This window comes from Neofelis nebulosa, chromosome 8, assembly GCF_028018385.1.
Source record: "Neofelis nebulosa isolate mNeoNeb1 chromosome 8, mNeoNeb1.pri, whole genome shotgun sequence".
Classification (NCBI taxonomy): Eukaryota; Metazoa; Chordata; class Mammalia; order Carnivora; family Felidae; genus Neofelis; species Neofelis nebulosa.
This window is the reverse complement of record NC_080789.1, coordinates 76582551-76602794: the sequence shown is the minus strand read 5'-3', so window position 1 is coordinate 76602794 and position 20244 is coordinate 76582551. Positions and strand designations below refer to the sequence as shown.

At 38.7% G+C, this 20244-nt stretch overlaps 1 pseudogene; it reads left to right on the top strand.

The window, feature by feature from the left end:
* Window positions 1-2128: 2128 nt before the first annotated feature.
* The window catches only part of LOC131483861 (small ribosomal subunit protein eS6-like), a 45372-nt pseudogene continuing 27256 nt past the window's right edge, over window positions 2129-20244 (top strand).

Here is a 20244-nt window from a genome sequence, read left to right as displayed (position 1 = left end):
TCAGGGTGCCCTGAGATGGGGTCACATTGGAGTCCCTAGGGAAGGAGGATTCAGAACTCCATTTTCCTCATAGCTGATAGAGAACATCAGATATCCTAGCTGTTAAACCTGTTGGGATTTTAAATTTTAAAAAGCTGTCTAATTGGTCTATATGCTTCTACTCAAACTTTTTTTTTTTTTTTTTTAATTTATTTTTGGGACAGAGAGAGACAGAGCATGAACGGGGGAGGGGCAGAGAGAGAGGGAGACACAGAATCGGAAACAGGCTCCAGGCTCCGAGCCATCAGCCCAGAGCCTGACGCGGGGCTCGAACTCACGGACCGCGAGATCGTGACCTGGCTGAAGTCGGACGCTTAACCGACTGCGCCACCCAGGCGCCCCATCTTCTACTCAAACTTCTAATAAATTTCCCCACACTGTGGCAAAAATCATTCTTTTGGAAGAAAAATCTGATACTCACTTACCCGTTTGCAGTCCTTCAAAGCCTTCCCATCAATCTTATAGTAAACACAGAAGCCCTTACTTTGGGTGCAAGGCCTTTGCAGGACCTTACCCTGTGTGCTTTACCCTGTTTACCGAACACTAGCCCTTCAGTCCCTCGTGACTGGTTGCACCTTCCCATCACAGGCCCTGGCACAGGGCTGTCTCCTGGGTTTTTAAAGCTGTTGTCACTATCTACTTAGTTAACGTCTACTCATTCTTCCAGAGCAAGCTCAAATGTAGTTGTCTATGGCAAGCCCTCCAACATTCTTCTATCTTTTAACTCAGCCAAATCTCCCATCGAAACTCTCATTGCATCATAGCTGTATCCTTTGCAGCAATTCCCATAGTTGTGATTTTATATTTGTGTTAATTGTTGGTGAATTTCTCTTTCTCCCCCCCAGTATACTCTGAGGCCCTTAAGTTAGGTGTCTTTTTCTCTTATTATTATTTTTCAATAGTGTGCCTTTATTTTTTATACAGGTACAGAATAGGCAACACTGTTTATGCTACAATAAATATATTGAGCTTTTAGTATATAATTTATTTTTGCTTTATATGGTTTTTTGATATTAAATATAATTTATGACCTTGCATTTTGTACATGATAGACTTCATTCTCTCCTTGCTGGGGGAAGAGTGACTCTTTCAACCTTCTCAGCCAGCACCCGGGGCGGTGTCTATGTTAATTAAGCTGAGAAACACCTGACTGCTATCTCTTTTTTTTAAATGTAATTTATTGTCAAATCAGCTAACATACAGTGTGTAAAGTGTGCTCTTGGTTTTTGGGGTAGATTCCCATGGTTCATTGCTTACATACAATACCCAGTGCTCATCCCAACAAGTGCCCTCCTCAATGCCCATCACCCATTTTCCCCTCTCCCCCAGTTTGTTCTCTGTATTTAAGAGTCTCTTATGGTTTGCCTCCCTCCCTCTCTGTCTGTAACTATTCTTTTACCCTTCTCTTCCCCCATGGTCTTCTGTTAAGTGTGTGAAGATCCACATATGAGTGAAAACATATGATATCTGTCCTTCTCTTACTGACTTATTTCACTCAGCATAATACCTTCTGGTTCCATCCACTACATAACTGCTCTCTTACCAAAGGGTCATATGAAAGGAAAAAATGTGTTGCCCACCAGATACAGTTTGCCTCAGAGGCCCAAACCAAACAGTTGTATTATTTGCTCAGTTGAATTCCTCGAGAATTTCTCTGATTATTTTTTGGCAAATGTACAATACAGTTCAAAGCATATGAGGATAACTCAGCTACTCTGGTCATAAAATTTGCCTGCTTTTGTTCATACTTTGTAGCAAAATCAATACTCTAAAAAGTTTGAGTTTCAGGCAAAGAAACTTTAAGGGTTTATGTAACCCCAGAACTCCCTAGATTGTCCTAGAATGGCCCAGAACAGAGAGACCTGAAGATTCTCATAGTCTATACCAAAAGATGAATCAACACACATTGTTTAGGAACAGAGTGGTCAGCACTATGCTTGGAAGGATGGGAAGATTTATAAGTAGCTACTAAGTGCACATTAAGAATATCAAAGTGGTTAGACAAGCTGGAGACACGTAAACACTTCCTTGTTGGCTCTTGACAATGTGCACATCATATGACCCTAGTTGACAGAAGTCCCAGAGTGGTATGGCCATATCAGGCCACACTACTGTCAGTGGTGAAGACCTGATACCTGCAGCCTCAGCTGCTGAGCTCCTGAGGGCAAGGCCAAGAAGTATTTTAGAAACCCTTCATCCTCTCCCAAGTACACATTTATTTATATCTTGCAGGTTTACTTGTGATCCATTAGAAAAGATTTAGATTTAGATTCCCAATCTTGGGATTCCCAAGTTGTGACATAAACCCACTATGTCTACAATATCTCTCTGGGCTGCTCTGCATCACCCACATGGGACCTGGTAACAAAGGGAACATATGCAAACAGGAATCTCAGGCTTCTTCCTGCACTGAATAATAAAGTCCTTTGTCTTGATGTAGGTGTCTTAAAGTTTCTGTCACAGCATCTATGACACTGGCAGACTAACATGCTCACATCCAAATAGGGTAAAAATCACAGATCCTTTCAGTTCTTTGTATTATCCTACTCTGCTATCCTCCTGATAGTAACAGTCTCTGCTTACTAGACGTACTTTCTTCTGCTCTTTGCCTGCATCTTAACAATGAACAGTCTAATTCAAGCTATCTTTAGTAAGGCCTCAGGGACTTGTGATTTGACCAAGGCCCCTCTCTCAGTAGTCCCACCTGCTGGTCCATTTAGTTACCTAGCTTTCACTCTCATTTTTTCGGCTGCAACCAGATTGATCACTGTCTCTGTACTCATTGACAATTTAAATTAAAATGATGTTACATTATGCATACCCCCACCTACCTTACATAATGGTGAAGGTGGTATGTTTTATGCCAGGGTATTATCAAATATATGTGAAATGTGAACTCTCTTCTACAAAATAAGAGAACAGTCTTATTTCTAGCTAGCTGCATTATCTATTAAATGTAGCACAGTGAATGCAAAAATTAGATGTTTAATGAATGAATGGAAGAATAAATTAATAAATATCTAAAGCTTTAATCCTTAAAGATCAACCTTTTTATTGTGGTAAAAAACACATAAAGGAAGTCTACCCTGTTAACAAATTTTTAAGTGTATAGTACAGTGTTAACTATATGCACTTTGTCATACAGCACATCTCTAGAAGTTTTCAGCTTGTGTTACTGAAACTCTATACTTGTTAAACAGCAACTCCTTATTTCTCTCAATCCCCATCCCCTGGCAATCACCATCATTCCTTCTGTCTTTATAAATTTGACTACTCTAGGTACTTCATATAAGTGGAATCATACAATATTTGTTCTTTGGTGTCTGGTTTATTTCAGTGACAATGTCCTTGAGGTTCATCCATATTAAAGAATATGACAGGATTCCTTTCTTCTTTAAGGCTGAATAATATTTCATTGTATGCATATACATATTTTTTATTTTTTTATTTTATTATTATTTTTAATATGAAATTTATGGTCAAATTGGTTTCCATACAATACCCAGTGCTCATCCCCACAGGTGCCCTCCTCAGTACCCATCACCCACCCTCCCCTCTCTCCCACCCATCCACCGTCAAGCCTCAGATTGTTCTCAGTTTTTAAGAGTCTCTTATGCTTTGGCTCCCTCCCTCTCTTTTTTTTTCCTTCCCCTCCCCCATGGTCTTCTGTTAAGTTTCTCAGGATCCACATAAGAGTGAAAATGTATGGTACCTGTCTTTCTCTGTTTGACTTATTTCACTTAGCATAACACTCTCCATTTCCATCCACATTGCTATAAAAGGCCATATTTCATTCTTTCTCATTGCCAAGTAGTGTTCCATTGTGTATATAAACCACAGTTTCTTTATCCATTCATCAGTTGATGGACATTTAGGCTCTTTCCATAATTTGGCTATTGTTGAAAGTGCTCCTATAAACATTGGGGTACAAATGCCCCTATGCATCAGCACTCCTGTATCCCTTGGGTGAATTCCTAGCAGTGCAATTGCTGGGTCATAGGGTAGATCTATTTTTAATTTTTTGAGGAACCTCCATACTGTTTTCCAGAGTGGCTGAACCAGTTTGCATTCCCACCAACAGTGCAAGATTCCCATTTCTCCACATCCTTGCCAGCATCTATAGTCTCCTGATTTGTTCATTGTAGCTCTGACTGGTGTAAGGTGGTATCTGAGTGTGGTTTTGATTTGTATTTCCCTGATGAGGAGAGACGTTGGAAAAAAGACAGTCTCTTTAACAAATGATGCTAGGAGAACTGGACAGCAACATGCAGAAGAATGAAACTAGACCACTTTCTTACACCATTCACAAAAACAAACTCAAAATGGATAAAGGACCTGAATGTGAGACAGGAAACCATCAAAACCCTAGAGGAGAAAGCAGGAAAAAAACCTCTTGGGCCTCAGCTGCAGAAATTTCTTACTTGATACATTTCCAAAGGCAAGGGAATTAAAAGCAAAAATGAACTATTGGGACCTCATGAAGATTAAAACTGCAAAGGAAACAACCAACAAAACTAAAAGGCAACCAATGGAATGGGAAAAGATATTTGCAAATGACATATCGGACAAAGGGCTAGTATCCAAAATCTATAAAGAACTCACCAAACTCCACACCCGAAAAACAAATAATCCAGTGAAGAAATGGGCAGAAGACATGAATAGACACTTCTCTAAAGAAGACATCCAGATGGCCAACAGGCACATGAAAAGATACCATATTTTTTAATCCATTTATCCATCAACAGGTATTTAGGTGGCTTCTATCTCTTGGCTGTTGTGAATGATGCCACGATAAATATCAGGGTGCAAATACTTACTCAAGATCCTGTTTTCAGTTCTTTCTGGTAAATAGCCAGAAGTGGGATTGCTGGATTGTTTGGTAATTCTAACAATTAATTTCGAGTAAATTTAATAACTATATCTTAGTTTAATATCAAGTTAATATTCTCATTTCTGAATTTTTTACCAAAAGTTCTTGAACTTGAGAATTCCCATGAATTTGCTACAATTCAGTGAAGCATAGCTAGGTCTTTTTCTTCCATCCTGGCAGAGCTAACTTCATACCTGCTATGGAGCTCCAATGAGGAGGCATTTCCTTACACTTTCTCTGTATCACATTCTTCCAGTTACAAAGTACTCGGCAGTTTGAGATCTCTCTATTTCATGAGACTCACCCAGCCTTTCACAGGAACTATTTCCTCCTTTCTAAGTAATCCTCTCTTATAGTGAAATAGAAAAACCATATCTAAAACCTCTTCACCTTTTCCTGAAATTAGACCACAAGTTTGCAATTAGCCAATAGAGCAGATGGTTGCCTGTGGCAGAATCCTGGCATCCACTAAAATTGGACTGAATTGAAGGATCAGTTTTATTGGCCCTATAATTTCTAGATGTGAAATCAATTTATGATCACTGCTTCTTCCCTCAATAAATATCAATGTTTTCTGTCTATTTACTAGGCTTGTGGGTCTTGAAAAGTTACTTCTTAAACTTTGCCTGTACGTATATAATAGGCAGTTCACTGATTACTAGAATTAGGAATGATTAGGTCCAACTTCCTGTACTGAGTACAATATCAAAACTATTTGCCCTCACCCTACTGGCTGACATTTCTAAATCTTTCATTTGTTACCTTGGTTTTGCACCTCATCCCTAGGAGTTTATACTGGCACTAAAATTTTTTTCATTTGGTTTCAAATATTTTGACAATTCTATTTTAAAATCCAACAGTTTTTGTCAATGGACACATTTGCATTGTGCTGTGCAAGGAACATTTGAAAGTACCCAGGGAGCCCAAAGCATCCCACAAAAAAAAAACTCACTTGCAATGTCTCTGAGATGATTAAGGGAATCAGGACATATGTGTTTCTGGATGCCAGTATGATGGGTTCACTGGCTTTATCAGTAGGGTGGATAAGGTCATTGATAATTATACACTCTATTCATGACTCATTTTTATTGAGTTTCACAAGCGTATCTGGTAACTATTATGCTCCTATCAGTCATATTCTCTTTATTCTTCCTGGATTTATCACACCTGCCACAAACATTAATGTGCCTAAAGTATAACTGGCAATGAGTGCCATGATGCATTTGATGTTTGAGAAATAATGAAATGTCAGTTCCATTATAGAACAATGTGGCATTTAATGGAGCTATGCAGAGTTATTTGCATTACTATATCACTGTAATGATGTTGCTTGCAGTCACAACTGACAAAAATATCACTGAATGTTAATTCAGATGAACTTTAAAGTCAGCCACATGGGGATTGACCTGAAATGAAAGTTTCTGGTCTTTGCCTTGAAAAGAGCCTGCCCTTAAGGGTATCATTAGAGGTTCATCCCAACCTCTCAGGCTTCAAAGTTGGAAAGGTGTGTAAGAAGAGGAGACAGAGAAATAGCATAAAACACATTCATGCACATGCCTAAAGAGCTATTGGTTTTCTTCAAGTTGAAGCTATGACCTTGACCCTTATTAGTTGGTGCGAGTCTAAGCAACCAGGGTACTGATTGAGACGTTAATGAGACTAATGTTTAGAATGTATTCACAGGAGTGTAGGCTTTGCTTGCAAAAAAAAAAAATTAATTTCAAATAAAAGCTTCTCAAAAATCTCCTCAAACACATGAGCCAAGAATACCTTTAAATATAAAAGGAGCAAACCTTTCCTATATTTTATAGGTTCACAATGATTGGCTAGAAATAGTTTCTCTATTGCCCAGCTCCTCCAAATTTAGAAACATTTATTCAAACTAGAATGTATCCAGAATTTCAGTTCAATAATATACATACTGAAGAATAGTTTTTAAAAAGCTGCCTATTTTTGCTGTTATTCTACAAGGAATTATAGTTTTTTGTGTGTGTGAGAGGCAGCTTACTAGAAGGTAGCTGACACTCGTTATGCAACTTTGACCATGTTCTCTGTTCTTTTTAATTCCCAAAGTTAGATTCATAATATTAATACCATATTATAAATATCTCATAAAATTTAAATTTCAAAGTTCTCTGCCTAGAAGAGATATTTAATAATAAAACAAAAAAGATTTTAAAAACATAAAAAAGATAAAGTATTTTGTAAAAGAACACTTTCAAATATTCAACAATTTACTTTCAAATATCAAATAATTCATGAAAAAAATAAGATGGGATGGTCAAATAGATGCTGTTGCTTAGTCATCTGATTCTTGGGCCTTTCATTTCTGTGCATCTTTAATGATAATGACCTTTCCTTCTAGTCTACCCCAGCCTCTGCACTGTGACCACATCCTAGAACTTCTCAACATGAGAAACTGTGCTATGATTAAAATCCTGAATTGAAATATGTCACTTTTGGACTATAATATCCAACCTATCCAAATTACTTTACTCATACCATTGTGTTAGAGCTGATATTTCTCTACTTTGTAATGTTCAAACCATTGATCCCACTATGCATCAATTACCATTTTGACTATACTTCCCTTTTGTTAGACTCCATGGTGTATCATTAAAACCAGTCTGTACGAAACAACCTACACTCTCTTACATATCTCTACCTTTGCCATAGATATCAGACCATAGTCTAATCCTGGAAGAACTCAACCACCTGCCTTCTCTTGTCCACATCTGAACCGCTAAACATTGCTGGGGAGAAAAAAAATCACACAACCAAGCAAACTGGTTTCACAATAAATTCATTATTACAATCTGTAAGTACTTATCACATTGCATAAATAGGCTTGATATTGCAAAAACCAAGATAGTTATTTCCTGCATGGTCCTTTCTTCTAAAACCTCGTCTTTTATCTCTCTCTCAACTGACTTTGTCTCGCACTTTAATAGATTTTCTTTTCAAGAAAGCAAATGAAATGCATTTATTTATATCTGCCTCCATTTGAAACCATTGCAAGATAATTACAAATAAAGTTTAAAAGTTACATACATCAGAGATGACTACAAATTTGGAAGATGAATGGTGGACAAATGAGCAATAAGTGAATTACTAGAGATAATTCTGTGCTACAGAAAACATTTAGCCGTTCCGGAAGATGGCGGCGTAGGAGGACGCTGGGCTCACCGCGCGTCCTGCTGATCACTTAGATTCCACCTACACCTGCCGAACTAACCCAGAAAACCGCCAGAGGATTAGCAGAATGGAGTCTCCGGAGCCAAGCGCAGACGAGAGGCCCACGGAAGCGGGTAGGAAGGGCGGCGAGGCAGTGCGCGCTCCACGGACTGGCGGGAGGGAGCTGGGGCAGAGGGGCGGCTCGCCAGCCAAGCAGAGCCCCCGAGTCTGGCTGGCAAAAGCAGAGGGGCCTGACGGACTGTGTTCCCACAGCATGCGCGACTTAGCGTCTGGGAGGTCATAAGTTAACAGCTCTGCTCAGAAAGCGGGAAGGCTGGAGGACAAAGGGAGGGAGAGCTGCTGAGCCCCCAGACAGCAGAGCTCAGCTTGGCGGGGAACAAAGGCGCTCGCCAGCGCCATCTCCCCCACCAATCCCCCAGCCAAAATCCCAAAGGGAACCAGTTCCTGCCAGGGAACTTGCTCACGCAGCGCAAACACCCAACTCTGTGCTTCTGTGGAGCCAAACCTCCGGCAGCGGATCTGACTCCCTCCCGCTGCCACAGGGCCCCTCCTGAAGTGGATCACCTAAGGAGAAGCGAGCTAAGCCTGCCCCTCCAGCCCCCGTGCACCTTGCCTACCCACCCCAGCTAATACGCCAGATCCCCAGCACCACAAGCCTGGCAGTGTGCAAGTAGCCCAGACGGGCCACGCCACCCCACAGTGAATCCCGCCCCTAGGACAGGGGAAGAGAAGACACACACCAGTCTGACTGTGGCCCCAGCGGTGGGCTGGGGGCAGACATCAGGTCGGACTGCGGCCCCGCCCACCAACTCCAGTTATACACCACAGCACAGGGGAAGTGCCCTGCAGGTCCTCACCACTCCAGGGACTATCCAAAATGACCAAACGGAAGAATTCCCCTCAGAAGAATCTCCAGGAAATAACAACAGCTAATGAACTGATCAAAAAGGATTTAAATAATATAACAGAAAGTGAATTTAGAATAATAGTCATAAAATTAATTGCTGGGCTTGAAAACAGTATAGAGGACAGCAGAGAATCTCTTGCCACAGAGATCAAGGGACTAAGGAACAGTCACGAGGAGCTGAAAAACGCTTTAAACGAAATGCAAAACAAAATGGAAACCATGACGGCTCGGATTGAAGAGGCAGAGGAGAGAATAGGTGAACTAGAAGATAAAGTTATGGAGAAAAAGGAAGCTGAAAGAAAGAGAGATAATCCAGGAGTATGAGGGGAAAATTAGAGAACTAAGTGATACACTAAAAAGAAATAATATATGCATAATTGGTATCCCAGAGGAGGAAGAGAGAGGGAAAGGTGCTGAAGGGGTACTTGAAGAAATTATAGCTGAGAACTTCCCTGAACTGGGGAAGGAAAAAGGCATTGAAATCCAAGAGGCACAGAGAACTCCCTTCAGACGTAACTTGAATCGATCTTCTGCACGACATATCATAGTGAAACTGGCAAAATACAAGGATAAAGAGAAAATTCTGAAAGCAACAAGGGATAAACGTGCCTTCACATATAAAGGGAGACCTATAAGACTCGTGATTGATCTCTCCTTTGAAACTTGGCAGGCCAGAAAGGCTTGGCACGATATCTTCAGTGTGCTAAACAGAAAATATATGCAGCCGAGAATCCTTTATCCAGCAAGTCTGTCATTTAGAATAGAAGGAGAGATAAAGGTCTTCCCAAACAAACAAAAACTGAAGGAATTTGTCACCACGAAACCAGCCCTACAAGAGATCCTAAGGGGGATCCTGTGAGACAAAGTACCAGAGACATCACTACAAGCATAAAACATACAGACATCACAATGACTCTAAACCCGTATCTTTCTGTAATAACACTGAATGTAAATGGATAAAATGCGCCAACCAAAAGACATAGTGAATCAGAATGGAAAAAAAAACAAGACCCATCTGTTTGCTGTCTACAAGAGACTCATTTTAGATCTGAGGACACCTTTAGATTGAGAGTGAGGGGATGGAGAACTATTTATCATGGTACTGGAAGCCAAAAGAAAGCTGGAGTAGCCATACTTATATCAGACAAACTAGACTTTAAATTAAAGGCTGTAACAAGAGATGAAGAAGGGCATTATATAATAATCACAGGGTCTATCCATCAGGAAGAGCTAACTATTATAAATGTCTATGCGCCAAATACCGGAGCCCCCAGATATATAAAACAATTACTCATTAACATAAGCAACCTTATTGATAAGAATGTGGTCATTGCAGGGGACTTTAACACCCCACTTACAGAAATGGATAGATCATCTAGACACATGGTCAATAAAGAAACAAGGGCCCTGAATGATACATTGGATCAGATGGACTTGACAGATATATTTAGAACTCTGCATCCCAAAGCAACAGAATATACTTTCTTCTCGAGTGCACATGGAACATTCTCCAAGATAGATCATATACTGGGTCACAAAACAGCCCTTCATAAGTTTACAAGAATTGAAATTATACCATGCATACTTTCAGACCACAATGCTATGAAGCTTGAAATCAACCACAGGAAAAAGTCTGGAAAACCTCCAAAAGCATGGAGGTTAAAGAACACCCTACTAACGAATGAGTGGGTCAACCAGGCAATTAGAGAAGAAATTAAAAAATATATGGAAACAAACGAAAATGAAAATACAACAATCCAAACGCTTTGGGACGCAGCGAAGGCAGTCCTGAGAGGAAAATACATTGCAATCCAGGCCTATCTCCAGAAACAAGAAAAATCCCAACTACAAAATCTAACAGCACACCTAAAGGAAATAGAAGCAGAACAGCAAAGGCAGCCTAAACCCAGCAGAAGAGAAATAATAAAGATCAGAGCAGAAATAAACAATATAGAATCTAAAAAAACTGTAGAGCAGATCAACGAAACCAAGAGTTGGTTTTTTGAAAAAATAAACAAAATTGACAAACCTCTAGCCAGGCTTCTCAAAAAGAAAAGGGAGATGACCCAAATAGATAAAATCATGAATGAAAATGGAATTATTACAACCAATCCCTCAGAGATACAAACAATTATCAGGGAATACTATGAAAAATTATATGCCAACAAATTGGACAACCTGGAAGAAATGGACAAATTCCTAAACACCCACACTCTTCCAAAACTCAATCAGGAGGAAATAGAAAGCTTGAACAGACCCATAACCAGCGAAGAAATTGAATCGGTTATCAAAAATCTCCCAACAAATAAGAGTCCAGGACCAGATGGCTTCCCAGGGGAGTTCTACCAGACGTTTAAAGCAGAGATAATACCTATCCTTCTCAAGCTATTCCAAGAAATAGAAAGGGAAGGAAAACTTCCAGACTCATTCTATGAAGCCAGGATTACTTTGATTCCTAAACCAGACAGAGACCCAGTAAAAAAAGAGAACTACAGGCCAATATCTCTGATGAATATGGATGCAAAAATTCTCAATAAGATACTAGCAAATCGAATTCAACAGCATATAAAAAGAATTATTCACCATGATCAAGTGGGATTCATTCCTGGGATGCAGGGCTGGTTCAACATTCGCAAATCAATCAACGTGATACATCACATTAACAAAAAAAAAGAGAAGAACCATATGATCCTGTCAATCGATGCAGAAAAAGCCTTTGACAAAATCCAGCACCCTTTCTTAATAAAAACCCTTGAGAAAGTCGGGATAGAAGGAATATACTTAAAGATCGTAAAGGCCATTTATGAAAAGCCCACAGCTAACATCATCCTCAACGGGGAAAAACTGAGAGCTTTTTCCCTGAGATCAGGAACACGACAAGGATGCCCACTCTCACCGCTGTTGTTTAATATAGTGCTGGAAGTTCTAGCATCAGCAATCAGACAACAAAAGGAAATCAAAGGCATCCAAATTGGCAAAGATGAAGTCAAGCTTTCGCTTTTTGCAGATGACATGATATTATACATGGAAAATCCGATAGACTCCACCAAAAGTCTGCTAGAACTGATACATAAATTTAGCAAAGTTGCAGGATACAAAATCAATGTGCAGAAATCAGTCGCATTCTTATACACTAACAATGAAGCAACAGAAAGACAAATGAAGAAACTGATCCCATTCACAATTGCACCAAGAAGCATAAAATACCTAGGAATAAATCTAACCAAAGATGTAAAAGATCTGTATGCTGAAAACTATAGAAAGCTTATGCAGGTAATTGAAGAAGATATAAAGAAATGGAAAGACATTCCCTGCTCATGGATTGGAAGAATAAATATTGTCAAAATGTCAATACTACCCAAAGCTATCTACACATTCAATGCAATCCGAATCAAAATTGCACCAGCATTCTCCTCAAAACTAGAACAAGCAATCCTAAAATTCATATGGAACCACAAAAGGCCCCGAATAGCCAAAGTAATTTTGAAGAAGAAGACCAAAGCAGGAGGCATCACAATCCCAGACTTTAGCCTCTACTACAAAGCTGTCATCATCAAGACAGCATAGTATTGGCATAAAAACAGACACATAGACCAAAGGAATAGAATAGAAACCCCAGAACTAGACCCACAAACGTATGGCCAACTCATCTTTGACAAAGCAGGAAAGAACATCCAATGGAAAAAAGACAGTCTCTTTAACAAATGGTGCTGGAAGAACGGGACAGCAACATGCAGAAGGTTGAAACTAGACCACTTTCTCACACCATTCACAAAAATGAACTCAAAATGGATAAAGGACCTGAATGTGAGACAGGAAACCATCAAAACCTTAGAGGAGAAAGCAGGAAAAGACCTCTCTGACCTCAGCCGTAGCAATCTCTTACTCGGCACATCCCCAAAGGCAAGGGAATTAAAAGCAAAAGTGAATTACTGGGACCTTATGAAGATAAAAAGCTTCTGCACAGCAAAGGAAACAACCAACAAAACTAAAAGGCAACCAACGGAATGGGAAAAGATATTTGCAAATGACGTATCGGACAAAGGGCTAGTATCCAAAATCTATAAAGAGCTCATCAAACTCCACACCCAAAAAACAAATAACCCAGTGAAGAAATGGGCAGAAAACATGCATAGACACTTCTCTAAAGAAGACATCCGGATGGCCAACAGGCACATGAAAAGATGTTCAACGTCGCTCCTTATCAGGGAAATACAAATCAAAACCACACTCAGATATCACCTCATGCCAGTCAGAGTGGCCAAAATGAAGAAATCAGGAGACTATAGATGCTGGAGAGGATGTGGAGAGACGGGAACCCTCTTGCACTGTTGGTGGGAATGCAAATTGGTGCAGCCACTCTGGAAAGCAGTGTGGAGGTTCCTCAGAAAATTAAAAATAGACCTACCCTATGACCCAGCAATAGCACTGCTAGGAATTTATCCAAGGGATACAGGAGTACTGATGCATAGGGGCACTTGTACCCCAATGTTTATAGCAGCACTCTCAACAATAGCCAAATTATGGAAAGAGCCTAAATGTCCATCCACTGATGAATGGATAAAGAAATTGTGGTTTATATACACAATGGAATACTACGTGGCAATGAGAAAAAATGAAATATGGCCTTTTGTAGCAACGTGGATGGAACTGGAGAGTGTGATGCTAAGTGAAATAAGCCATACAGAGAAAGACAGATACCATATGGTTTCACTCTTATGTGGATCCTGAGAAACGTAACAGAAACCCATGGGGGAGGGGAAGGGAAAAAAAAAAAAAGAGGTTAGAGTGGGAGAGAGCCAAAGCATAAGAGACTGTTAAAAACTGAAAACAAACTGAGGGTTGATGGGGGGTGGGAGGGAGGGCAGGGTGGGTGATGGGTATTGAGGAGGGCACCTTTTGGGATGAGCACTGGGTGTTGTATGGAAACCAATTTGACAGTAAATTTCATATATTAAAAAATAAAAAAATTAAAAAAATTAAAAAAAAAGAAAACATTTAGAGGAAGATGACAAGAAGAAAGCACATTTTCAGCCCAAGAAAAACTCATAAATTGGAGGCAGAAGTTGGGAAACTAGAGTGAGTAGAAAGCAGAAAAATTAGTTGAATTTCAATGAATTCACTAAAGAATCATTCGGACACATTTGCCACAAAATACTATACAAAGATAGTTGACTGTCCATTTCTCACCCGAGCAGGAAACAAGGGGTTTAAATTAGCAAGATTGTAAAAAATTAGTGTACCATTCTAAAAAAAGGAGGATCATATGAAAATTCAAAAATTGAATGGTGAAATTGCCAGCTCCATTCCTGTGCTCTGTTTCCAGAACATTTGTTACTATGTTTAATTCTTAGGTAGAAAAATTGGAAGATCTCTGAAAAGAGAATGGACTTAGAGAAAAGAATTTTAGATGCACTCTTTGAAAGTCCATTAATGAATGTGATCTCCGTCGTACAGAAAAACTGCCAACAGGGGTGCCTGGGTGGCTCAGTCAGTTGAGCGTCCCACTTTGGCTCAGGTCATGATCTCGCAGTTTGTGGGCTCAAGCCCCACCATGGGGCTCTGTGCTGACAGCTCAGAGCCTGGAACCTGCTTCAGATTCTGTGTCTACTTCTCTCTCTGTCCCTCCCCGACTTGTGCTCTGTCTGTCAAAAGTAAATAAATGTAAAAAAAAAAAATTAAAAGAAAAACTGCCAACTAACCAGCCCACAAACCCAAAACTCCCATGCAGCTCTTCGTTGCCACCTTTTCAATTTTGCACTGAGAACTGCATATCACCAGACTTTGAGCAACACGAATGTAGGATTAAAACATTACCAGTAAAAACAAAATGAATACAGGAAAAATACATGGAGAAAATAAGCAAATGCACAAATAAAAATTTAAAATATATAAATAATATCTTGACAGAAGTAAAAGATAAATTTCACCCATGACAAAAGACAGGATGCTTTTTTAAAAGAACTTTAAAAGTCCTGTCAATCGATGCAGAAAAGGCATTTGACAAAATTTAGCAACCTTTCTTAATAAAAACCCTCGAGAATGTCGGGAAAGAAGGAACATACTTAAACATCATAAAAGCCATTTATGAAAAGCCCACAGCTAACATCATCCTCAGTGGGGAAAAACAGATCTTTTTCCCTGAGATCAGGAACATGACAGGGATGTCCACTCTCACCGCTGTTGTTTAACATAGTGTTGGAAGTTCTAGCATCAGCAACCAGACAACAAAAGGAAATGAAAGGCATCAAAATTGGTAAAGATGAAGTCAAGCTTTCACTTTTTGCAGATGACATGATATTATACGTGGAAAATCCGATAGACTCCACCAAAAGTCTGCTAGAACTGATACATAAATTTAGCAAAGATACTAGCAAAGATAAATTTTTGCAGGATACAAAATCAATGTACAGAAATCAGTTGCATTCTTATACACTAATAATGAAGCAACAGAAAGACAAATAAAGAAACTGATCCCATTCACAATTGCACCAAGAAGCATAAAATACCTAGGAATAAACCTAACCAAAGATGTAAAAGATCTGTATGCTGAAAACTATAGAAAGCTTATGCAGGTAATTGAAGAAGATATAAAGAAATGGAAAGACATTCCCTGCTCATGGATTGGAAGAATAAATATTGTCAAAATGTCAATACTACCCAAAGCTATCTACACATTCAATGCAATCCGAATCAAAATTGCACCAGCATTCTCCTCGAAACTAGAACAAGCAATCCTAAAATTCATATGGAACCACAAAAGGCCCCGAATAGCCAAAGTAATTTTGAAGAAGACCAAAGCAGGAGGCATCACAATCCCAGACTTTAGCCTCTACTACAAAGCTGTCATCATCAAGACAGCATGGTATTGGCACAAAAACAAACACATAGACCAATGGAATAGAATAGAAACCCCAGAACTAGACCCACAAACGTATGGCCAACTCATCTTTGACAAAGCAGGAAAGAGCATCCAATGGAAAAAAGACAGTCTCTTTAACAAATGGTGCTGGGAGAGCTGGACAGCAACATGCAGAAGATTGAAACTAGACCACTTTCTCACACCATTCACAAAAATAAACTCAAAATGGATAAAGGACCTGAATGTGAGACAGGAAACCATCAAAACCCTAGAGGAGAAAGCAGGAAAAGACCTCTCTGACCTTAGCCGCAGCAATTTCTTACTCGACACATCCCCAAAGGCAAGTGAATTAAAAGCAAAAATGAACTACTGGGACCTTATGAAGATAAAAAGCTACTGCACTGCACAGCAAAGGAAACAACCAACAAAACTAAAAGGCAACCAACGGAATGGGAAAAGATATTTGCAAATGACATATCGGACAAAGGGCTAGTATCTAAAATCTATAAAGAGCTCACCAAACTCCACACCTGAAAAACAAATAACCCAGTGAAGAAATGGGCAGAAAACATGAATAGACACTTCTCTAAAGAAGACATCTGGATGGCCAACAGGCACATGAAAAGATGCTCAACGTTGCTCCTCATCATGGAAATGCAAATCAAAACCACACTCAGATATCACCTCACGCCAGTCAGAGTGGCCAAAATGAACAAATCAGGAGACTATAGATGCTGGAGACGATGTGGAGAAATGGGAACACTCTTGCACTGTTGGTGGGAATGCAAACTGGTGCAGCCACTCTGGAAAACAGTGTGGAGGTTCCTCAGAAAATTAAAAATAGACCTACCCTATGACCCAGCAGTAGCACTGCTAGGAATTTACCCAAGGGATACAGGAGTACTGATGCATAGGGGCACTTGTACCCCAATGTTTATAGCAGCACTCTCAACAATAGCTAAATTGTGGGAAGAGCCTAAATGTCCATCAACTGATGAATGGATAAAGAAACTGTGGTTTATATACACAATGGAATACTACGTGGCAATGAGAAAGAATGAAATATGGCCCTTTGTAGCAACATGGATGGAACTGGAGAGTGTGATGCTAAGTGAAATAAACCATACAGAGAAAGACAGATACCATATGGTTTCACTCTTATGTGGATCCTTAGAAACGTAACAGAAACCCATGGGGGAGGGGAAGGAAAAAAAAAAAAGAGGTTACAGTGGGAGAGAGCCAAAGCATAAGAGACTCTTAAAAACTGAGAACAAACTGAGGGTTGATGGGGGTGGGAGGGAGGGCAGGGTGGGTGATGGGTATTGAGGAGGGCACCTTTTGGGATGAGCACTGGGTGTTGTATGGAAACCAATTTGACAATAAATTTCATATATTGAAAAAAAAAAAAAAGAACTGAGGAAGGGGAATCTGTTGGCTCAGCCAGTTAATCATCCAACTCTTGATCTCAGTTCAGGTTTTGACCTCAGGGTTGTGCCATGGGCTCCGTGCTAGGTGTGGAAACTATTTTAAAAAATAAATAAAATAAAATAAAATAAAATAAAATAAAATAAAATAAAATAAAATAAAACCTGAGGGAATGGGAATAAACGGTACAGAGTAGGGAATATAGTCAAGGATATTGTAATAGTATTGTATGGTGACACTTGTAAGCATAGCATAACGCATAAACATGTTGAATCACCTGGAATGAATACAATATTGTGTGTCAACTATACTCAAATAAAGGGGAAATTTAAAAAAGATCTGAGGGAAAATAGAGATACTATAAACAAAATAAAAATGTTTTATAAGTACTGAAATGTACTTCAGGAAATATCTTTGAAAATATATAAAAAGTAAAAGCTAGGAGAAGCACAAGTGAGGAATAATAGGGAAAGTCAAATATATTATTGAGAATGCAGTTCCATAAAAAGAGAACAAAATTGAAAGAAGGAAATTAACCAAAAAAAAAAAATCAAAGATATTTCCTGTAACTGAAGAACATGGTATTCTAGGTTCATAGAACCCACAGTGGGCCTTGCCTAATGACTAAAAAAATATTTTTGAAAAAAGCACATTATCATTACATTTCAAATCCTATAGACACACAAAAATTGTAAAAGTTTATATATGGAGAAAAGAATAACAATTTATAAAGAAGGATCATAAATTAGAATTAAATTAAAATTCTCAATAGAAAAATCTAGATAATAGATGACATTAAAGGAAAAATATTTTCCAGCATGGAATTTGAAAATCTGTAATTGAAAAAAATTATTCAAGAAAGGCAATTTCTTATGAGTATTGTAGAACTATTTTGTAATAATAGTTTAAATGTAATGAAAGAAAAGGAAAGGAAGTAGAATTCATTAGCCAAAACTCTCTCAATTCTTCACTAAATCTTCTGAAAGTCTTAACTTACCTCTACTTTTTCTTTCTCCTGGTTACAGCTGATAACATGTTTCTTCTATCAAAGGCCAGACTATAAAGCTACAGAGAGATTTCATTGCTTCTATTATACTTCTTCTTTATCACCAGGCCCTTCACCCTTATTAGTCATTTTGATAAGCACAGAAATATTATAACAAATGCTACCTTTAAGTTCTGTAGTTAAACCACTTCAAATCTTACTTATTAAGATTTTAAATCTTTAAATCATTTCTTATTCTCCAGATTCATTCTCATATCTGCTTACATATACAACCAAATTTGTTGAAAGAAATACTCATCCACTCTACCTGTATTTTCCCCCAAATTGTAATCTTTATCTATTTATTTTTGGTATTTTGTTTAATTTTTTAAGTTTTAATTTAAATTCCAGTTAGCTAACATAAAGTGTACTATTAGTTTCAGGTGTACAATGTAGTGATTCAACACTTCCATACAACACCTGGTACTCATCACAAGTGCACTCTTTTGTCCCCATCGGCTATTTTACCCATCCTCCAACTCACCTCCCCTCTAGTAACAATCAGTTTGTTCTCTATAGTTAAGAGTCTGTTTCTTGGTTTACCTCTCTCTCTCTCTCTCTCTCTCTCTCTCTCTCTCACTCTCTCTCCCGCTTTCCTCATTTCTTTTTTTTTTTTTTTGTCTCTCAAGTTTCACATATTCTTTTTTTATGGCTGAGTAATATTCCAGTGTTGTGTGTGTGTGTGTGTGTGTGTGTGTGTGTGTGTGTGTGTGTGTATACACACCACCTCTTCTTTATCCATTCATCAGTCAATGGGCACTTGGGCTGTTTCCATATCTGGCTATTGTAGATAATGCTACTCTAAACATTGGGGGCACATATATCCCTTTGAATTAATATTTCTGTATTCCTTAGGTAAATGTCTAATAGTGTGATTGCTGTATTATAGGGTAGTTTTATTTTTAACTTTTTCAGGAACCTCCACACTATTTTCAGGAACGGCTGCACCAGTTGGCATTTCACCAGCAGTGCAAGAGGGTGCCCCATTCTCCATATCTTCACCAATACCTGTTGTTTCTTGTGTTGTTGATTTGTCATTTAGATAGCTGTGAGGCAATATCTCACTGTAGTTTTGATTTGTATTTCTTTGATGATCAGTGATGTTGATGTTTTCACATGTTTGTTAGCTATCTGTATGTCCTCTTTGGAAAAATGTCTATTCATGTCTCTGCCCATTTTTAATTGGATTATTTATTTTTTGGGTGTTGAGTTTTGTAAGTTCTTTATACATTTTTGACACTAGCCCTTTACTGGATATGTCATTTGAAGATATCACCTCCCATTCCATAGGTTGCCTTTCAGCTTTGTTGACTGTTTCCTTCACTGAGCAGAAGCTTTTTGTTTTGATGAAGTCCCAATAGTTTATTTTTGCTTTTGTTTCCCTTGCCTCAGGAGACATGTCTAGAAAGAAGTTGCTATGGCCAGTGTCAAAGAGGTCACTGCTTGTGTTCTTCTCTAAGATTTTAATGGTTTTCTGTCTCAATTTAGGTCTCCATTCTGGTTTGAATTTATTTTTGTGCATGGTGTAAGAAAGTGGTCCAGTTTCATTATTTTCCATGTCATTGTCCAGTTTTCCCAACACCATTTGTTGAAGAGACTGTCTTTTTCCCATTGGATATTCTTTCCTGCTCTGTTGAAAATTAATTGGCCATTTAGTTGTGGGTCCATTTCTGGGCTTTATATTCTGTTCTATTGATCTATGTGTTTATTTTTGTGCCAATATCATACAGTTTTGATCACTACAGCTTTGTAATATGACCTGAAGTCCAGAATTGTGGTGATTCTGTCTTTTTTTTCCTTTTCATTGCTGCTTTGGCTGGCTATTTGGGGTCTTTTTGCATCCATGTGCCTTGAGGATATTGTCCTTTAATTATCTTCTTTAGTGGAGTCTGTATCTGGTT